Source organism: Ischnura elegans, chromosome 1 (assembly GCF_921293095.1).
Source record: "Ischnura elegans chromosome 1, ioIscEleg1.1, whole genome shotgun sequence".
NCBI lineage: Eukaryota > Metazoa > Arthropoda > Insecta > Odonata > Coenagrionidae > Ischnura > Ischnura elegans.
This window is the reverse complement of record NC_060246.1, coordinates 92,959,235-92,982,061: the sequence shown is the minus strand read 5'-3', so window position 1 is coordinate 92,982,061 and position 22,827 is coordinate 92,959,235. Positions and strand designations below refer to the sequence as shown.

At 38.8% G+C, this 22,827-nt stretch overlaps 1 protein-coding gene across 3 annotated transcripts in view; it reads left to right on the top strand.

Annotated features, from left to right (window-relative positions):
• The window catches only part of LOC124166383 (huntingtin-interacting protein 1), a 123,138-nt gene that overhangs the window by 70,032 nt on the left and 30,279 nt on the right, over positions 1–22,827 (top strand). The gene's annotated exons all lie outside the window — the stretch shown is intronic.

The window sequence follows — 22,827 nt, the reverse complement described above, 5'->3', positions numbered from 1 at the left end:
TTTTCGAGCCGCGGCCGATTTTTTCATGGCTATCGCATTTCATGTGCCTGAAGTATTCGACTGCCCCGCCGACGACAGCGAAACTTCAATAGAATAAGGCCTTCCTCACTTCCCCCGTCTGCTCTCCCCGTTTCCCTTCTCTCTCTCATACACTTCGGTCTTAAATTCTTTCTTCTCTCGAGGTTTTCAAATCTTCTGTTTGAGAAAGAAATTTCCATATGTATTTGAAGTGACTGTATTTAAAAATTTTCTTTTCTCCTTTTCCTCCGCCTTTTTTCTAACTTTTTAGTTTTTCACCATAATTAATTTTTCTCTTACAACTTTTCTCATTTACGTTCTCGTTTCCAAATTTCGGGACAACTCCTGTGATGGCGTGAACTTAGTGTCACACTACCCATCTTCAAGAAAGGTGGTTATAAAAGTGACCAAATGAATTTCGCTCACTTATTCCCATCTTTTAATATCCCCTGTGGGGTTAATGATCATTATATAATCTATACCACTCTGACTTATCTGCTCTACCAAACCTCCTTTCCTCCACCAAATCTCCAGGCAACTCGTTCGATTGATTCGTTATTATCAGTGTCACATAATTGGGATACGTGGGAACAAACGCACACCGCACTCGCGTGATACTCAATACTCCCAAGTAATTTTATTCTAAGTAAATATTCTGGTTTTGTTTTAAATATTTTAAGTAAGAATTCTGGATTTAATCCGTTCGCAGTCTATTTTTCGTTTTTCCTCTTATGCATGCTGTAATTTATATTTCTCCCCAATCTCTGGTAGTGGACGCGTCCATACCTCGACCCACGCATGAAGCTCTCTCTTCAAGCGTTCCCCCAACAATGCCTCCCACTCTGACACGCGAGGAAAAGGGCTGCACAGAAAGAGGCTTTATGTTTTCCTCGGTCAAGGTCATTCCCGATATTATATTCAGAGAAAATTTGTGAAATTAATTTCACGGATCAAATTCACGACAGAACGATACAAAAAGTAAATTTTTAGTGTGTCACCATAATTAATTTTTCTCTTACAACTTTTCTCATCTGCGTTCATCAAGGATGTAAATTTGGATAGCGAACGTGAACTTGTCTTGTAAGAGGTAAATTTACAGGTAGGGAGATAGCGTCTACTGTACTCTACATGTTACGTTTGGAAAATATTTTTCTCGGGCATTTTCATTGATTCATTTTTCATTCGGGTATTTTCTGATGCAAAAGATAAAAATAAAATAGGACTTAATTACGCTATTGCATATTTTAGTTGTGGTCAAAGTGGTAATAATGAAAATATTAAAATATATATAAATATAAAAATTAAAATAATAATGAAAATATAGTAAATACGATGCAAGTAGTGTAATTAAAACAATGTATCTACAATTTGTAGTCCCGAACAGTTTCTCCTGAAATTGTTAATGTGAGATTTCAAAAGTTTGGAATGTTTTTTGTAGGTGATATTTTTCGGAAAGATGATGCTAATACGTTTGATATATTACATTCAGCGATCGTTGTCAAAGACCGTCTATTTATCCGTACCTCCCTTATAATGTGTCGCGTGAGAATTAAAATTTGTTTTTGGTGGAAAGGAAGTGGATTTTTTTAAATAATAGAGTGAGATAAATGGCTGAAATGTTGATATTAAATTCAGTAATTTAATAAATTTCAACTGTGTTCCGGAATGACTTGATGAGTTTCAATAACAATTGAGTAGTAAATATTATGTATAAAAGAAGGAATAATTTCATTGCTAGTGATTTTCGTGGAAAACTAAGCTATTAATCAGACTCGTACCTCTCACTCAAATTTCTTTTCAGTGTGCTTATCTATGACTTAAAAATCTTGTCCAACCCCCAAACTTGAGAATTTTGGTGCTATATGTGTACAAAGCGAAGTTAATGGAAATGAATTGAAATGGGGTTATGAATTCAGCTGGTGATTTTAAATCGAAAGTTGAAGCTTGTACGTGATGGAAGGGCTACATGTTATCAATATTGGACACTTATTTACTTCCACAGCATAAATTTTTTTAACGTTTTCGGCTGTTACACTTTGAAGCACAGAAAATACACTAGATAATGGTGAAACAGCTGAAACCGGTAAAAAAATTATTTAAAAATATATTGTGTAAGTAACAACGCGTCTGTTATTGATAACATGGTGATTTTTAGTTATTATGCTTAATTACTAGATTTACTCTTTTGAGACGTGATGGTTTGCGATGCCATTCAGGTAAAAAATACTTTTGTGGGAGCTAAAATTATATCGTTGCGGCTAGTATTTTTATTTAATACGGCTCTCATAGGAACACTACTCATATAACCTTCCATTATCTTCTGATGCTCTCTTCATGTCCTGTTAATCTTGCACCGATGAGTAAATTAGTGTCATAATTTTATTTGAGCATTATGCATCGTACTGGTGGAAATAAAATGAGAAAAGTGGTTGTAGCTAATGATCTCAAGCATTTTTAAAGGCTGAAGAGAGTAATTTGAAGGGTGGGAAGTAGTGAAAGCAATAAGAATATTGTAGATTAAGAAGTTTCTAGAATGAGTTGATATTACTTCATTGCTGATAACGGTTCATATGAAACAATAGGAATTCGTGAGAAGGTCATAGCCGGTGTCACTCAACCTATGTTACCCTTTTTCTGGCAAATTTACTTTCGGTTTACCAAAAAGTCATATACTCACGAGCAGATCATGATAATTGTATTACGTGAATTAAAATAAGAAAAAGCTAAAATGGAAATGACACATTTTTCAAAAGATGCTGTAGCGGATGGTACATATGATGTGATCAAATTGACAGAGGGTGTACGATTTAGTGACGTGTGGGTTGGAAAATTCAATTATTAAAATGAGAATCATTATAATTTAAATGTTTCAATACATGCCTTAATGTTTTTGGCTTTCTTATTGAATTTACCTGGCTATCATTTGTTAAATCATTCAAAGCTGGAGAGACAGGCTTCTCTAATTACTATTTAAAGGCATGTGGGTTGGAGGAGGCAATTAATGGAATGAGACTTTTATAATTGAATTGTTTTGTCTCCGGTCATGTTTTTATTTGAGGAAGCAAGGCACGCATTGTATGAGCAGAGATAGTAGCCAGGCACACTTTTCCCTTTCGATAAGCTTCTCTATAGGCCGTCTGGCATCTCTCTCGTTCTTCTCACTGCTGCTTCCTTTCATGTGATTCCATTAGCTGTTCCTTTTTTCCCATCTTATATACTCTGCTTGTATCTTCCCTTTCCATCTCGTCCCACATTCCAGTCCCTCCCTTTCGCCTCCGGTCGCTGCCTTGTCCAACTCACACGCCACGGGAGACGCCAATGTAAATCAATAGGCCACGCGGGAATGCTCTTCCTCCTCCATACCTCCTCCCGTCCACCTTCCTCCATTTCCCGTGCTTTTGTCCTCCCTCCTTCCTCGTTTTCCCTCTTGAAAAGTCGGATACTGGAATGCTCTTCCGTACATGTTATCGACCCTCGTTTTTGCGCGGAAACTTTACGTGCTTGAGATAGCGCCTCAGCTCCAACTCCTTTATTTTCTTGCCAATCGATTGAACCTTTTGTAGTCTGGGATGTTTTTCACACTAGGGTGTTATAATTGGCGTTCTGTACAGTTATCTTCTTCAGGAAGTTCTTCTGAATTGTCGTTTGTGGGAATTTAATTGGTTGTAAGTGCTCAATGCCAGTTTGGGACTCACCCACTCAATCAGTCATTCAACCCCTAGGCTGGTTTGAATAGTTGAGGTTAGAACTCACCTCGGACTAAGCCACTGGCGTGTGTAAGTTACATATTTAGGGGAGGAGGAGCAGTTCTTTTCCCTCGGCTACCTCGCATTCCCAGGATTTTTATGTACTTGAGGGGAGATATTGCTTGAAGAAGGAAATAAATAGCAGTTGCATATAACTTCTTATCTTAATTTTTGCAAATTATCATAGCTGTTTTATATTTGTGGATATATCATTTCAAAGGTACCATTGGTGACAAGTATGAGAGAATAGTGCGTCTTTTGTTCGGCGCATGATCCCGTTGAATGATCCCATGCTTAAGGTACTAATTTATCCTTGTGGGCTTAGGTTTGCGCATAGATTTGGCTAGGATGGACGTGACTGGCCCGTAAATAGCACTTCACACCTCATACCGCTGGTAGAGTTAGCGTATGTCTACTTTTTTGTGTACGATCTGAATATTTTTTCAAATCCTTCGAAGCAGGATTTGAAAACCAACTATAATACATATCTTTTACAGGACGAATTCTCTATCTCCGCTGGTGTAACATAAGAAACTATTTTATTCGTTAAAAACCATACTATTTCAATATTAAACAGTTGACCTATAGTTCCCTTTGATTTTGGTTTGGGTAATTTAGTATCTGGTTCTCTCCCGCCCTATCACTACCACTAATTAAAATACCTTTATCTGCCGACCCACCGATCTCAGTCGTGGAAACGGTGTAAATTAACTCTGCCGTCGATCGCTTCCCAAAATAGCTCACCCGGCAACGAAACATCAGCTCTTTACTCAACTCATCAAGACTTTAATTGGTTTCGTCGAGGCTGAGTGGAGGCATATGGTCGTGTTAAACGTAATCTTATGACTCTTTTCATTTGTAATCTACATTTAGTGTTACTCTATCCAGATATTAGTTTAATTTTGATTTAACCGATTCTAATGTGCTGCGCCTTTTTTTGCCTCTTTTGGATTTATGATGGAGAAATCACATGAAGATATAAGATACGAATTTGAGTAAAGCAATTTCTCCTACCATAATATCTCGTATGTTTATTGCTTTTGTATAGAATTTATAGTTAAGCTTAGGATATGAATAAAATGATTTATCAGGCGTTTATAGTGCCTTACCATAATAACAACACTTTTATAATAAAGAGAGTTTTTATTTGGAATAAGGATAATTGTTTCTGTGGTTACCATGCATATTTTACATCATATTTAAGGGAAGAGCATTTTCTCAATGTATGTATCCATAAATACCTCTGCACGATTATTCATTAGTTAAATATCTCATTGAAAACTGATAGGAATTAGTGCACAGTTTCCACTAGCGATCATCTATTAAATGGCGTTCAACTGTAATTTTTGTACTTATTTATCTGTATATAATCGTTGTAGTTTAAGAGTTTTTTCATAGCAGACTATTTAATTTTGATTTGGGAAGACTATCAGAAAGGCCCGAGGGCTTCACTTTGTGTAATTTTATGCCTTTATTCTCATAAATAACTATACTTGTGTTAATCCACATATTTGTATTTTTCCTACCCAGGCTTCTTTGTCTCTGCCTTTCTCTATCTATCCTCTCAAAAATTTTCAATTCTTGATTTTCTGAGAAGCGAAACTATTCACGATGACATAGATGGAAGCTATCTTCTGAGCAGAGTAGATAGAATGCCCTTAAGTTATTTCCTGGCGTGCTATCTTTGAGAAAATGTTTTCCTTCAATCAACACAAACTGCTCTCGGCTTCGGTCGCATTCGGCTTCGCGGAGGTGAGTATGTTTCGCGTCCCGCGATCAAAAAATAATCCAAGATAGTATCCGCTTTTAATTATGCCTTCCCTCTATACATTTAGTATGCCATGTAAAGGCTTTCGGCTCGGGAAATATTTAAGATTTTCAGGTTCACTTCGTCTGTGGCTTTAGTTTTTAATCCTGAAATATCGGGTTGTCTCATTCAAAAATAAAGCACGAGCGCATGGACTGGAAGATGATTCCGCTTTATTTTCTCCCTTTCACATCCGGAAGCATCGACGGGGATTTCTTTACCTTCGCGCCCTCGTCTGATAATTTTTCCTCCCGAGGCATTCGTTCTCTTTATTCTTTTTCACTCGCTCGAAATCCAAATGTTTTTTCCTTTCCCTCTTCGACGTTCTTCTCTACATTTCCACGGACGCCTGTGAGTGCGCATAATGGCCGGGAGGATTGGGGGAGGGAGGGAGTTTGGAGTGCGCCCTGTCTGTGTTTTTTTTTTCGTTCCTCGCCTTATTCCTCGCAAGGAAAGCTTTTTAGACAGTGCATCATCACACTGCGCTTCCTTACCTCGTATTCTCCCTCTTTTTTTACCCTCCCTGTCTTCACTGACTCATCCATTTTTGCTCTCCCTTTAGCCGGTAATTTATATCTTCCTCCTAAAGTTAACCTCCCTAAACTACTATTTTTAACTTCATATGTTCTTATATAGACCGAGAATGAAATTCGCCTTGAAAAATAATTTGGCTTTGCTGGGATTCGAACCCGGATCTCCGATTGCCGGTCAGGTATGTTACCTGTTAAACTACCGAGCCATCTTGTTCCAAGGCGAATCTCATACTGGGATAACTGTACGAGCTTTCTAACAAGAATATAACTTTGCTCCCGTGCGTGTGACTTCGCACGAAGTTAGTTGTTCAATATAGTGATTTGGTTCCTATGTTATTCTTAATTTTACTCTTTACCTTCATTTAACCCTTTACCTCTTCTATTACCGCATAGAGGCATATTATATGCACTATTATAGCCTCCGCCATGGCGCAGGAACTTTTCTAGGGTTTTTCATGGAAATTTCACCGTAAATAGTGTTATTTCTCCGGTTGGAAACCCTATAGATATTTCCTAACATCAAACACCATTGAAGTGCTAATCATATTCTCCTCCACGACCTCATGCAAGGGTTGTGCGAGTATGCATGTATGTTGGCTATGTTTAACCCACTATAATACATCTATTTTTATTGCTATAAAAGGTAGTGGTTAATTTTTAATGTTATCAGTATGATTTTAGATACCTGTGTACTCAGACGAGCATACCATAATCGCTGGTGTTAGCTTCAGCTACGAGTATTTTTTGACGAACACCCAGTCAGATTTTGCATTCGGTAAAAGTTAATTTCAATCAGTGTTTATTCACATACATTTGCATCGTTTTGGCGAAGTTCTCTGCCATCCTCTCGTTCTAATGATGTCGTACAGCGACGAAACTGGTCGAGATTAAAATTATCTATGCGAAATTTGCGAAGTTTTTTCGATTCAACATCAAGCAATTTACGAATACGCGCCTCAAACTATCCATTGAATAACCCTAATTTATTTTTCCCTTATTTTTCTCTTCAACCTCGCTGGTTCTATTCTAATACGGTCAGTGGTGCCGACTCCATGGGGTCTAAGGGGGCCCCCTCAAAAATTCGTTATGGGTGTGAGGAAAAAATGTGGCAGGCTTGTCGGTTTTCCCCGGAGTGTCCAGATATCGAGATTCGAGTTATCAGGGTTCTAATGTTGATCATATGACTCTTCTAAAATGCTTAAAAAACTTAAAACTCAATTTCCCGGCGCAAGATCCCCGGTTTGCCCCCCCCCCCCAAATATTTTTTGTAAGTCGGCATCCCTGATGACGGTTAATATTTTTAATGACTGTTTAATGAAATATTTTTGTGGAAATCGTTTGTTTTGAATCGCGCCCTCGCGAGTCTATCACCTTTAATGTCTGTTGAGATTTTCCGTGAGCACGAGTAGTTATATGCTTCCTCATTCTTTCTCGTCCTATGCCACCACGCTCTCCTTTCCCTCATCATCCTCATTCCTTTTGAGTCCCCTCTCATCCTTGCCTTCTCCCACTCCAATGCTCTCCCCACCCGTCTTCCCCCTAACCTCTTCACACCCCTGCCTTCCTCTCTTCTCCCTGTCTCCTCCCATCCCTGCTCTCCCCGTCGTCTCCTCGGAAACGAGGCAAGGGTTCATTGAGTTTGTCGTGCTGCTCCTCTCCTCTTATTCCATCCCGCGAGCACACACATGCTCCTCGTCAAAAAACCTCCATCCCCTCCTCACTCATTCCCGCCCTCCCCATCTTCGTTTTCGCCCTCGTTTTCTTTTTTGTTCCTTTTAATTCCCTGCTGGCGTGGATTGTTGGGATGGCGCCGGGCGCAGTTTCGAAAAATTTCGCCGTGGCTGCTGCTGCCTCTCTTTCCAACTCTCTAGCAGTGGTGACTCCGGGATGGGTTTTCCCGTCGCCTTTTGTGCTCGTATTCCTTCATTTTTTTAATTCACCCTGCCTACCGCGCGCTCCAGATTTTTCTCGTCGGGTTCACTTCTTCAATTAGAGTCCTCGGAATGCCTCAGGTAGTCTTAATTTGCTTTCTACCCAGACTACTCTCTCGTACGTGTGGGTATCGCACGGATCCTTTGCCCATCGTCTCAGGTAATTCCTTTTTAGGGAAATATTTCACTTCGTGGCAATCATTCTTTTTTGAACTCGCAGTTGAAGTGAACTTGGTTTCGAATGTAAATGTTTTGTAAATGCAGGTGTTGTGTCATCGTTTGGAGAGATTCACAGGTTTTTGGAGAATACATGATTTTTCAAGTGAGCATCTATCAGGTAGTTTTCCAACTGAGGATAATTCATTACTATTCTTCTTCCTTTTTTAATTCCTTGCCTTAATCATGAATTAAATGGAAAGCGTCGTTCAAATTTTCTCTCGCTGTCCTAAAAGGTGTTGGAAAGTCTTATTCATTTGATTAATCTGCTGCTTTTCCTCCATATGTACTCTTGGTCTTATTGTTTCTTGCATATTTATGCGAGCAGAAATGCACACTGGTAATGTTTATCTCATTTCTTTGTACCGACCTTGTTGTATCCTTGGCTCTTTCGGTGCTTTTTTTTTGCCGCTAGTTGACTATTTATCCTCGTTCTCTCCGTTACTCTGCATACATAAAAAAGAGTAATCAAACGTTTTATCCGTTAAGCGAAGAGATGGGTGGTGAGAAGTGAGTACGTGGAATCAAATTGAAAGAAGGCATCTGTTTTATCTTCAGCATATTCTCCCACGTGCTGCTCAGCTTCTCGTCAGCTGAAACTTCTGTAAAGTATAGATAAAAAAAGTAGAAATTGAAATGTGAAGTTCTGCGTGCGAATGCTTACTCCCGTTATTTTTAACGTTTTGTATTCATTTTCTTAAAAAAAATCAGCCATTAGAGTTTTAGGAATCCGTTAGAAGCTATCTGTATCTGCCAGAGGAAAATTTCTAATAGTTATATTAAGCCAGTAATTAGGTTTAAATGTATGAATAAGTTATTTTGTAAAGTCAGAAATTAGCTGTTGACCACTTGGTAATGGTTGGAGAATTGAATATTCATTTTCCTTCTAATACCAGCCCAAAAATATTTCCCTGTCACGTGGTAGTTTAAGCATAAAATGTGCTTTAAAAATTTTATTATTATCTGGAGATATTAATCCGTGTATTTTCATACCTCAATATACAGGTACAATTTCTTCCTTGAATCCCGGTTTTTCTAAAATACGTTTACCGTCGGGAGAGGTTAAATTCCGTAACTCGCTGCCTTCATTTTCTTTGAATCTTCCTCATTCCAATTTCTTTCGTAAATTTTGAGAGTCGGAAATGAAATCTGTTGAAATGGTGTTGAAAGAATTTTAAAAGTGGTGCTGGAACATTTTTCTACCTACATTTACGCCGCGGCGTAAATGTAGGTAGAAAAACGGCGCGCCGTATAGAAATGTTATTGAACGTTCTCTAAACGCTTGGTCATCCTTACTCGTGCCACTTTAGTGACTAAAAATCTGAGAGCTACATAGTCTTCCGCTCGTATTTGACTTGGGACCCATTTCAATAAAAATTAAAAGACTTGAAGAGAGTCTGAATGGATTTTTTCCATCCTTTTCATTACTCATTGCATTGTTCTCTTTTCAGTTTTCTCTCGCGTATGTTTCAAATTTTTCCTGTAATCTTTCTAGGTGAGACTTTTTGTTACACTCTCAGTAAAAGGAAGAAAAATTAAAATATAAGAATGGCGTTCAGATGGCTACCTGAAATATTTGGAGTGTTGAGGTGAATGCTGGTTTGCCTGCGATTTTGACTCGTTTAACCTGGGTTGCTCGATTGGAGATTTAAAAATATGCCAAATGTTCTCTGCAAAGCTTCTTGGATAGCCAGTAGATTTCCATTGAATTTAAAATTATCTCATTTTATACATCGCCAATCTCCTGCTACTGATGAGCTCCGAATCTGTCATCGAGCCTCATATTATGGTTAATTATTATTAAAGTTTATTATTCGGATGAACTCCATTGATTTTTAATTATTCTCTGTTTTTTGTAAAAGTGTTTATATTGTATCTATGTTTTTTATGTCCATGTGATGTATAATTAGGTTCATGTTTTTCATCGTTATTTATTCGAAAGAACTTTTCAATGATATACTCTGTAGATTTTTCCTTACCTGTTTAATCACTAGGTAGTTGGCGTGCTGTCAGAGTATAAAGAGAGTTAAAATCGTATAGAATATCTTACGTTTTATTTTTTGTAAAGTGATCAATGGTTTCATTTTTGGGGTGCGGTTGATCAATTTTTTTCCGGTAAAGTTTACCGATGGTGTATATGGAGCTCCTGCCAGAACTCGAGTAATTACAGGAACGAGTAGAAATTTCTTGGATTGAATGGGCGTATTTGTTGAGAATTATATTTGGGCCGTATTTAGTTATTTGGCTGCGACTACTCTGCTTGCATAGTTTCGTATTCATGAACATGGTTTCTTGTAAAAAGGATAGCCTAAATTGAGCTAAAGGTGAGGAATCCTCAAAAACTGTTATCCTTCCCTTGATAGATTCACCTAAATGTCTGCGTTAAAGTGAATTTATGTTTTTTAGGAGGCGAATTCGTCTCATCGTCTTCTGTGCTTATTGTGTACCTGCTTTCACCTTTTTAAGTTCCTACGCATTATATACAGAAACTTTGTCAACTAATCCCTTATATCTTTTGTAAATGAATTTTTCATGAATCATACCGAATGAGGATTTTATAGTCTTTTCGGATGAAAGATCCAGCACTTAATTCTGGTTTTCTAATGGGTTAACATCTTTCTCGCTTGTATCCTTAAATGTGGTGGTTCAGTTTCCAGTGAAAGATTCTCGAGATGAATGAAAAAAACCTGGAACTTAACGGCAACTTTTCAGATCAAGTCCCCTCAAAATTTAATCTCTTTGTCATCGTTAAAGTAAGCACTCCAAGTCAAAATTACCAGCCAATTTGAGCACCTAACGCTGTTATCATCATGGTTGACTGAGTAATTTAATTCGTGTGAAAAGTTATCATTGGTTTTTAACTTTGGCTTGGATCTGATATCCATGCACATGTTTTCCTGTTAGAAGGTATAGTCTGTTTTGACCTAAAATTGATAGATGCACTATCTTACAACTGTCGTTCCCTTGATAGGGTCCCTTTAATGTCTATGTAAAAATGAATATGTTTTATGGGAGGCGACTTCATCTTATCGTCTCCTGTGCCTATAATGTATCTGCTTTCACCATTTTTAGTTCCTCCGAATTATTTCACAATAACTTTGTCAACTAAGCCCCTATGTCTATGCAAAGGTGAATGTATGTTTTTTAGTACGGGATTTCATACGAATTACTATCTACATAGTTAAGCCCAATACCCTAATTTGTGTACCTAATGCTCCAATTTCCTAGCAGGCCGGAAGGTTGTCAGATTTCCGGGTCGTAGAGGCTGTTCTTTAAAGTGGACGTGGTCGAAGTGTTTCGAGCGATCGCTAAAACTCATTAGCTGGAGAGCTTCCTCACTCATTTTCCTAGTAAGTAATCTTGGTCCTCGGAGTGTTGGGCCGTTGCCCTCTCATATTGTATTCTCAACCCACGTGACGTATGGCATACTCCCCTCTCTTCCCCCCCCCCCCCCCCCCATGAATCCCTTCGTTTTCACCCCTTCCATCCCCACCCCCTTTCACTTACCACCATCCTCTCCCTTCCGTCGGATAGAAGCATTGACCTCAATGCTCTTTATCAACGTCCAATCGTCGAGTACGCATGTTTTCTTTCGCCTGTAACCAGAAGCCGACGGAGGAATGCATGCCGGTGCACTTCGGAGTCGGCTTTGCGGTCTTGTGACTTCCACTGTTTCATCACTAAATTCATGTGGTATCCCAACATTTCACTAATTTTTTATAGGCAAACATATTATTTTAACGCGTTTATTGCTGGAATTAACGATGGCCGGTTTTTGTTGTACCTTCAAAATTGATTTAACGAGTATAGCCCTCGGCGCAATCTCACGTGAATGTGGTTGTGGAATTTTTTTGCCTGGCGTAAACATTGTGTGGGTGTTATCGATTTTATTTGAAGACTCCTTTGTCGTTTTCTATCGAATCCACGAATTTGCCGTTCTGATGTGTTTTGTTCATATTTTTTTCCGTCCATATTGTGCTTAGCTGCTGCTTGCATTTTTATTTCTTTACGAGGAAATGAAAATGTAAGCAATACACTATAGTAATGTTACGAGGAACCTCTTTTGTATTTGATAGATTTTAATTTTAAAAATTGTTGCTCCATTGGTAAGTATACCATTTTTATTTCAGCCATTAATTGAGAATTCTCCCTTTACCTTGCCGTACTCTCTATATTCATTTTCTTTCCATCTTTGATATTTTGATCATTGGTAATATTGGCAATATGATTTATCTACTCAACTTTATTATATATCATGTATTTAAAAGATAGTTGAGCTTATATTGTGTTCTTACTGAGGTGTATCAACATTTTGCGTACAGTCTCACCTTAGGCAAGCTAGCGTATGCGTTCTAGAGGCCTAAAATCACCTCTCCGTGAAAACAGTATGGTTACTCCTCTGCCATGACCTTGGCTGCATCCGAACCGCGACCTTTGGGTCTGCTCGCGATACTCCTTCACCTCGTTTGACATGTGGCGACGAATTTGATCCCTTCGCCGAGGATACGCGTGTTCGCGAAGTTTTATTTTTGAGATACAATTTTCGGATTGTGAAATTGTAAGTTGGCTCTGAGTGACAGCAGTTCTAATAGCTTAAGGAGTATACCCTTAGGAGTAATATCATGCCTAAATGTGGTTGTGGAATGTTGGTGTCTTCCGTAAAAATTTTGTGAGAGTTATCGATTTAATGTTAAGACTCTTCTGTCGTTTTCCATCGAATCCATAAATGTGCCGTTCTATGCATTCTGTAATGTAGTTCCTGCTAGCAGCTTCAGGTTGAAGCTGCTAGCAGGAACTGTTGCCATGCCATGCGTATAATGCGGACCCGAAGATGCGGGGAGCATCTGACGAAAGCGTCGGAAATCGTCGCAATAACATCTTTGGTGTTCTTCGACTCCTCAGAATTTTCTTTTCGTCACCGCGTTCATCTAAGGCGAATTATATCTTTCCTTACCCCTTTCGCCCTTTGCACTCTTCCAACCTTTCTGACTCTCCCCGCGTATGTTTTTTTTTAGAGGGGCTCCATTAAAACTCCGGTCCTCGCTCGCGTCTGCCCCGCTGCATTCATGCCGTGATGGGAGTTTCCCCGTGGCAGCCGAGAGGCTTAATTGAGCATCTCGTCATAGGATATCCTCATTGGAGGTCGGCTACCAAGCGACCGGTTGCCTGCCTCCGCTCCGTACAGTCGCCCGCGCCGTCTCTCCCGCCCGCGCCTGCACCGCGGAGCCAGCGATGCTATCCTCGGGCACGTGCTGCGCGCCTCTGCCTTTCTTCTGAAAGAGTTCCATTTATTTTTTTCATCCTTTTGGTCTTTGTAGGGTGTTGACTGAATTTAGCCTTAAGCCTGAATCAAACGATCATTTTTTTCAATACCTTCCGAACGACAGTTCCAAGAATGGCGGAAAAAATGTCCGTATCACACGATCATTTTTCGCGGTGGCTCGAGAGATGGAAATCTCATTCCTTTTCCCATCACTAGGCGCGACCCTATTTCCGTCCTTGAAACCGCTTATACCACTACTGGCAACCCCCTTCAGCCAATTAGAAAGTACGTCATTATTCTCGTAAAGTAGATAACTATTTTTTTTCTTTTTTAGAGTACCGATATTTCTGACTAATGAATACCCTCGTGTGTTTTTCACTTCGATGGTAACTTCGAAGTAACTTCACGTCATGGTAAGACTACTGATATGAACGGTCAGTATTGATTGAGAAACGATTTCTTGGAGTTACTCATAGGAAAAATCAATCATTGAGATTGCCAAGGACTTCCGTAAACACTCAATAAAATCCCGTTTGGATTTTTTTCCATTCCTCATTCCTGTCGCTCTCTACGAACCAGTTACGTAAAAGAGAACTTTCTTTTTAAGTTGACTTTTCGCATGTTTGAATAGTAGTGCTGGTGAGGAAGGAAGTTTTCTGTCCTCAATTACGTCGATTTTGTCGCTAGGTAGGTAAACATCACGTTTTCCTGCTTGCGATTTCCTGGGTACGTAACAGTACTTTCTATGGCGTTTCTTTGTGAATCATCGTAAGAAGAATTATTGGGCGAAATCCTTTGTTTTGATGTTTCGGTGTGTATCTTGATCGTTATTTTCTGCCTATCCATTTTATTATATTTTTAAAAGCTAAATTCGGTTAATTCAGCACATATCAGTCATAAAACTTTTTTTTTCCTTAAAATTTGTCGTCAAGGTAACATTCTCCCATTTTCGGTACTGAGATCGCGGTTTGTTTGGGTTTCCAAAAATCTTCACGATTTCTTATCTCTAATGGAGGTTATTCACGGAATGAGAATATGTATGTACTGGCTTGGAGTTACTTATTTGTTAGTGCTACCATTTAATTTTTTCCTGGTATCATAGCTGGGCTAAAGAAATTGGGCATTCGGCAAGCCTTTTCTGTCATATATTATTTTTCTTGCCAGTTAGTCTTTCACAGCACTCCTCTTAGAACCTTCGACACGAGTAAATGCAGGTGGAGGTAGAGTGTACTCAACAGCCGACAACAGAGAATCCATACGTATTATCTTCGAAAGTTCAATTTCCCATTCTGTCACTCCGGCGCCTTGATCCACTTCGGAGAGACGAAGTGCAATCACGTACTTGCAGCAAGAGCTCACTCGGAATCATTTATCAACGTGATTCCTAGTTGTGAGTTTGATGATCTTCACCCAGTTCTTCCTCCCCCTTGTCACTCTGTAGCTCGCATCCAGACGGTAATCCCATTCACTCTTCGTCAGTTCAGAATCATAAGTGAATGCATGCCACCACTGTATTCTCATTTCACTGTTAAAATTTAGCTTTACGTATTCCAAGCTCATCTGTACATCTATTTATTATTACTTATGCGATGTGATTCTTTAAGAGAGTAGGTTCGCGATTGCACGATTGAAACTAAATATTTTTCGCATATTCCGTAAAAAAATGTTTTGACGTATAAATGTTCCACATCTATTAGTAATGGGATGCAAAATTATTTGATTTTTGCAATCCTGAGATATTTTTAATTAACGCTACGTCCGCTTTGTTCAATAAATATATAATGGTTCGCATATGTAGCGCCATTTCCATTTGACTGATGTATTACTTCAATTATAACATTCATTTGCCAACGATAAAAAAGTAGTCAGGTCGATTGCCACATGCTCCTTTATTTTTTAAGTAAAGCTTCTACCATGATTATCAAGGCTTATTGATTACAATACCAGTTTTTTATGGAAAATGTTTGTATATTTGAGCATAAATATACGTTTTTCGTATGCTTAAACAGGTATCGTCGTAGAAAATATTATAAAAACGGGGAAGTGCTTTAGCAAATTCTTATTTTTCCATAAAGTATAGCAGGGAAAGCATTTTTATGGTCGTCAGTCTATGAGGCATTATTTACAGAGAATTTTTGAAAATGTTCGTTAAAATGACACTCTCTTCGTTTTTCGGGCCAACCACCTCGAGCAAGATATATTCATCGGCCAAATATCGTCTTAAAATTAGTCTCCCAGCGTTGTTCATTTCTTAGATCTACTTTCATCAGTTGCCAGCGGTGCGCAAAAGCCGCAGATTTCCAAGAACTGGCCCGAGTTGTTCGGGTGAAGATATTTTTTCCTCAAAAGACTGCCAGTCTGAAAATAAATAGTAAATGGATTATTTTCTGCGGTAGAATGAGCAGTTATTCCTATTTTCGCTCATTGGAATTGTAATAATCGTATTCTTCTTGACATAATTATTATTTGTAACTTAATTGATGAATTGCATTGGTAATATTCATTTTTCTCTTAACCCTTCGCAAGAATAAACAAAACGAGACATCTTCATATAAATGATGTATTTCACTTTACCCAATGTGAATTCGTGGAAAGCGATTGTATATTCGTTGATCTTCTTCGTTTTTTTCTTTGAATATGACACATTAACTTGTTTGTGTGAGCTGGAGGGTGGTCCTTTGGTCATTCTATTATATATAATGCGTGCTAATCCATGTTCCTTCTGAGAAGAGAAGGAGATGGAAGGGAGTGTCGAGGTTGCATTATAATATTCTATTCCTCCCTGTGCTTCAGGTTTCATGCCCCCAAACAAGTGATTCACACTTTCAGAACGGTTTTATATATACTTTTAATTTTGAAAGTTGTTTTTCTCTGCAGTTACGGTTTATATATGTTTATATTCCATATAGATATTTTGATACTTTAGATAGATGTGATATATCAAAGGACATTAATCCACCGGACTTTATCACGTTTCAGGAAATATTTCAATTAGGTCTATCATTTCCATATCCCTCAACGTGTGTTATTTAACAGTGGGATGAGTAAGGAAGATTGCGGTGTGTCGCTTCTCATTCGTTGCAAAATTTATATCTCTGCTTAATGACGAAATCCTGGTATCTTTCAGATGTGTGGCTGCTAGCTTTGCATTACAGCTGGCTCTACGTAATGACTTTTTGAGGTTATCTATCTTATCTTTTGCAGGCCTCTAATTGAATATCTCACTGAGCGTATTTGGCCCCCTTTTCCGCACAGAACGCTGTGGACGCTATCAAGTTCAGCGGCTTGCGCGCAATCAGGAATGCTCACTCCCTGGTTGGTTTAAAAGGCTCCCCCACACGTCGCAATCTTTTTGTTTTCTTATCAGTTGCGTGACGCCTAAAGAGATTCAACAGAGAAATGATGTCCGTATTATTTCCTTTAAAAACTTTTTGATGCATAGTCTTCTAATGGTATTTTATCTATGTTGTTACAGAAACAAAAGTTTTTTTTGCATTTCTGTTTATTTTGAAATTGCATTTTAATGTGCAAAATTTTCTGCGGACACTTAATGGCAAAGCTTGTCTGTGTATTTGAATAAGTTCAGGTTGCAATTAGAATATCATTGTCTTTTGATACAAAAGTGATATGACGTGTTATATTTGGCGTGTCTCTTTGTGGTTACAACAATGATTGATTGTTTACTAAAGTAGCTTTCCCTCGCCCTCAAGGAGGAAAATTTTTATTCTTCTTCGTATTCTATCTATATTTACATTGCATATCTTATCTAAATGGAGATCTGTGTTGATAAACTCAAGCTCAGCAGAGTCAAAAGGTTCGTTTGTAAGGGGGGTAACGAAATTTTTCTAGGAACATCGGAAAATTATAAGAAAAGATAATACCAATTAAAGACTCACCAATATTTATTTACTATTTTTCCTATGAATATGCTTTTCACCAATTATCGTCATGCTACCGTTACCTTTACCTCGAAAATTAATTAGTTGTTGGGAATTATCATGAAGACAAGTAGAGAAAATTTGGGCGAACCACCCTTCGGCTCCTAATGAATTCTCCCATACCGGTTTCATATTTTCATATTTCAATAGCAGGAGATGAATTTTCACTTATTGTTAGCGGACGCTACCTACCTACCCCTTAATGATGGATTGATTGATGTACAATAGGTGAGCAAACACCCCTTTCTTAACATGCCTTAATCACTCACTCAGTATTTTGATATACGAATGATTGAAATTGGTCAGCGATTGGATTACTAGCATAGACTATGACAATTAATAAATAGTGTCTGCAGCACCAATTATACTAAACCCGTGATTACAAATATTTGGGCTACATGTTCTTCAAAAACGATGTTGGTGAAGCCCCGAAAATGTTAACTATTATCTCTCATTGGACAATCCTCGTGTACATGCTTCCTGTGAAAGACATTTTCATTTGGCGCTTATTGCATTTTAAACCTTAATGCCTTTTATTTCAGTATAACCTGTTCTCGAAACCCAGAATATTACCTTTTTTATTGGAGGTACAACTTGAGGGAACCTTTTTCCATCCGCTCCAGCAAATGTTTAAAATAGCTATTTGCATCGCGTAAACAGAACTGAAAAGACGCGGGCTCTGGCTCTTGAAAATCTATCCTCGTCACCGCTTATGAGAAGAGAAAGGTGCCGACTAAACGGGATGCCTTGAACTACTTTAGAGGCCTCGCTTTTCTTTACCAACGTCGAGAATGCAAGTGTCGTCCCAGACGCTGCAAACGAACTCGCCTTTGTTCGCGTCACGAGCTCTGAGCAGCGGGGAAGTGGAAGATGTTCACCAAGGTGAACGCGGTCCAAAGCCCCGGGCGCAGCCGGAACTATCGTGAGATAGGGATTAAAATGGTTAGAAACGTCACGGCATCAATCTCTCGGCCAGCGTGGAAGATAAGCCTGTGAAATGATTTGGGAAAGATAAAGGGAGTGGCTACGGAGAATCAATGAGAAACGCCGCCGAGATTGGATTCAAAGAGCAGGTGGGCATTGATTTGGAAGGGAGGCAGTTAGTCGTTGTGCACCTCGCCTGGGGGCAGTTGAAGCCACTCCGAGACGTTCAAAACTTTGAAATGGTAAAATGTCCAATATTCAAAGGTGAAAGTAGTACACTTTGAAGTGCGGAAACATTCGTTTGGAATCCTACTAATTTACCATGCAAATCGCATTATTATATGATTTATATCAGTCGAGAAAAAAAAACATCAAAGTTGGTTGAACCCCCACGCATTTACGTGGGGCGAAATTCTTGTGGTCCTACCCCAGTTCAATTTCTCAACTTCACTTGGGGATTGCGCATTATATTCCTATTGACGTTAAGTTCAGTGCTCGCTTAGTGTGGGGAAGAAAGATTTGCTGTACGACTGCTTGTTTTAATCGTGTCATAAAAAAATGTAGTCTATGCATCTCCTGCCCATGTGAGAAATAGATATTTTGCAATCTCTATCTAATAGGATACCCCAATGGCGCACGGAATTTTCTCAGAAATATCGTCCGCGTGGAGGTAATACAGGAGAGATTCGTGGAGATAATCTTACGACAGGACTGAAGCAATCACACAAGGCACGTCACTTTATGTAGCGGATGAGACCGAAGTCATAGTATGTGTGATTAAAATTAAACAATCATTTGTCCAATACGAGAGAAAAAAATGTTCCGGAAAAAAATTCCTAAGTACCTCTTTCATCGGAGAGGAGTTTCTGTAGATTAATCCTATGTAGTGCCAGCTATGATAACCTCGAGGCACTTGTATTAGGCAGAAATTTACCTTTTATCCTGTGGCTAGAAAAAGTGCTCATGAGGGCAGTGACGAACGTTGAGCGCAGGTGTGTGAGTGAATACCTCTGAATCTGCCTTCATTTCGAAGAAACATCGTGAAAAAGTGCTATTTAGTTTTTCTCTCTAACCAGTTTCTATAGTCTTTACCGTAGATGATACGACGGTGACACTCGATGCTGATGGCTGGTGTCGACAGCTTTATTTTCTTGGACGATTGTCAACGGATTGCAGTGTCTAATCGATTGCCGATGGTCATCGTAGTAAACGATTTTCACTAGTTTTTTTATTTCTGTTTTAAAATCGCCAACTTCCAACATTTAAAGACCCTCTATGACCATTCACAATCCATGACCATCTTTGACCATCGATAGTATATGCCCATTGTTTACTCTGGTCTATCAATGTCCATTGTTCACCATGAACAATCAGTGGTCACCGTTGGCATCACGTGTGACCATCTTTTAATTTTCAATGTTGATATCGGATCCTATCTACAATTGTGACCTTCGCTTCTCGATGGCCAAAATAATCTAACAAGTTGTTTGTGGCACTGCACACCATGTAAGACCTCAATAAGAAATACATCCAAGATCAAGGTGGCTGTGCAGTGTCCAATACCCGAGGCCATCATTGACACCCCAACTTCAGTATTATTATGATAAATGGAAAAAGTCTGCAAATTCAATATATAAGTATATAGATTGAATTAAACTCCTGTCAATTTTCCTTCTGCTTCGTGAGGAATAAATTAAATCGACATAGAACTTCCCGTCCAAATAGCACGAAAGCAAACGCCATCATCGAAGTCATTCAGTCATACCATGACTAAGTTTAATACTAATTAGTATTAAAGGTGGCCATGGTCATACCCATCCCGTAATCTCGTATTTTGCTATTTGTATCTTGGTCCCATGCGCTGAAGCCGGTAGTAACTCTTGTTTATGTTTACTGAGTGTAGGACAGTGAGAGCAAGATACATGCCGGCAGAGAAGACTGGGAAAGAAGGAGACGGAAAGTTGGTCTGCTTGGCGGAAGATGCTCTTCAAATTTATCGCCCCTTCTCCACGAAACGAAGCATGGGGGCATGGTTTACTGGGGGGGGGGGGATAAGATGTGATGGAGGGCGGAAGTGGCTGCAGGAGTGGGGGGGTAGGGGGAGGCGAGGGTGGAGGACTCGGTAGTTAGGAGTCCCGTGGTGTTTGGCGGCGGAGGGGAAGGAACAGGAAAGAGGAACCGATGAACCCATCAATCAAGATGCGAGTGAAACTGGTCGAAGGGGCAGGAAGAAGAAAGGAGAGCTTTTTAACGGAAACCCTCTCCATGTAATCGGGAAAGATGGCTCAAAGCTTTGCAGAATCTAGAGAGCCAGTCAATGTTTTGAAGGGAATATCCTTCGATCATATGCGTGTCCACATGTGCTTCTTTATTCTCTTAAGCATTGAGGAAGTTGGTCCCACCAGCATCAACACTGACCACTGACGTCACAGTGTTTATATTTTCACTGGAGGAGACTTTTTATAACGTGTTTTTAGGCATGGTATTACTAATATAAGGTAGGTCATTGCGCATCGAATTATAATGATGACGTCATTGAAGTGTGTTTACAATTTTGTGTCAACAAGTGTATGGCAACGGATTGATATCCAAAGAATGTTGTTTGCTTTCCCTAGGAAAAAACAAGAAAAGTGATGAGGGCGAATGGATTCAGAAAAGGTCGCGACGAGCGGCATATAACAATAATAATAATAATTTATTACTCCTACATTTTGTTTTTTACATCTTAATACAATGAAAATAAGCTCTTATAAAATTTTTTTTTTTTTAACCAGCCTTTATATTTAGATTACAGGGGATGAGCAACGTTTATATATGACACAAAGCAAAAAAACTCAGTGACCCCGAAAAACCAAAAGTGACGTATTAAAAAAGTCACTATATTCATTAAATTTTCAGTGAATGGTAAGCCCCCTATGTTTCAAAATGCCACCCCTATGCTTTTAAATGCCTACTATGTGGATATGCCTAAAGTGGATAACTTTTACTGTGGTCGCAAAACACGAAAATCGACCATTTGGAACTTCTTAGATCAAAAACATGTTTTGGGGGGCTATAGGTTGACTGGGGGGTGGTTAAAGGGGGGTTGGAGAGAAAAAGTTATATTTTCATGTATTGTCATCGGAAATGAAGAAGTGTGCAAAATTTCAGCGTTTTTGCTTCACAGGAAGTGAGTCAAATTCGAGTTACAAGATTTGTACCAGACAAACAAACAGACAAACAGACAGGTTGGTGAGTTGATATAAAGGCTGGAAAAAGAAGGAGCTTAAGGTGGTCTCCAAGGTCATAGGACCAGAATTGAGCCACCATCAAATAACATAATGTACGCCAATAAACATAATAATGCAGTAAATGATACATTAGTGTTTTATGTAAATAACATCAAAATAAATTTTCAACTATTTCTTGCGAGAAGAGCCAGTCTTTAGCAAGTCTCAACATGACATTTGTGGTTTTATTTTTTTTTATTCTAGCGGGCAGTAAATGAAATAATTTTGGCCCCATGTAAATAAAACAGCGTTTATATAAAGTTAACTTGGGTCTATTTGCAACTATGAGCCTTCAGTATATATATTTATACTGAAGGCTCAAATTAGCGTCGAATTGGATGGTTGAAGACAACCAATCCAATAGGTCAATGACAATGAGTCTTTCTATTCCAATGACATCTTCGATTTTTTTAATCATTAGAAAATCACGAAAAACTTTTGATGCATTGCATAATCTTAGGAGTGAATGTATTGCGGTCGTTGATTAATTTTAAAAATCATTTCAAGGAGACGCTGTTTGAGATTTTAAAAATTCATGGAGATATCCATTGAGACTTGAATGAATAGTCGCAGCGGTAGAATCCACTCATGTTAGCGCTGCGGTCGAAGGAGAACTTACAATTAGATCGCAAGTGCTAACTACCGTTGATTGCGTGTCAACGTTCTTGATTCTTCCTTCTGACTATCGCATGTGTTTTCGGCCTGCTCAAAATGTGGGATCTGAAGAAATTCTACTCGAGGAACAGACGATTATCAAAATGGTGCGTTATGGTAATAATGACGGAATCATCTTTCGTTAAAGGTTCTTGATTCGAAAATTTTACCGAGCCTTCACTTCTCATTCCATTTTCCTCACCAATTAACTCTTTTTCCCTTTTTAATTAACCCTTTTTCTTAGCAATGACCCGCGTTTATGAACTGCAATAATGAAAATTTTTAATTTTACATAATAATTATTCTCACAGTGCTTTTGTACGTAAGTTTTCCCGATAAGTAAACTGCGACGGAAATTGTTTTTGGTGAATGGGGATTTATTTAAATATCGTCAAAATGTTGGACCCAGTAATTCCTATGTTCTTCGTCTAATAATTGACCAGTTCTGTGCGCGTTGACCATTGTGCGACGATAGCCAAACCATCTTCTGTTAGGAGGTTGGTCTGGAGTACGTAGTTCAGATGAGGA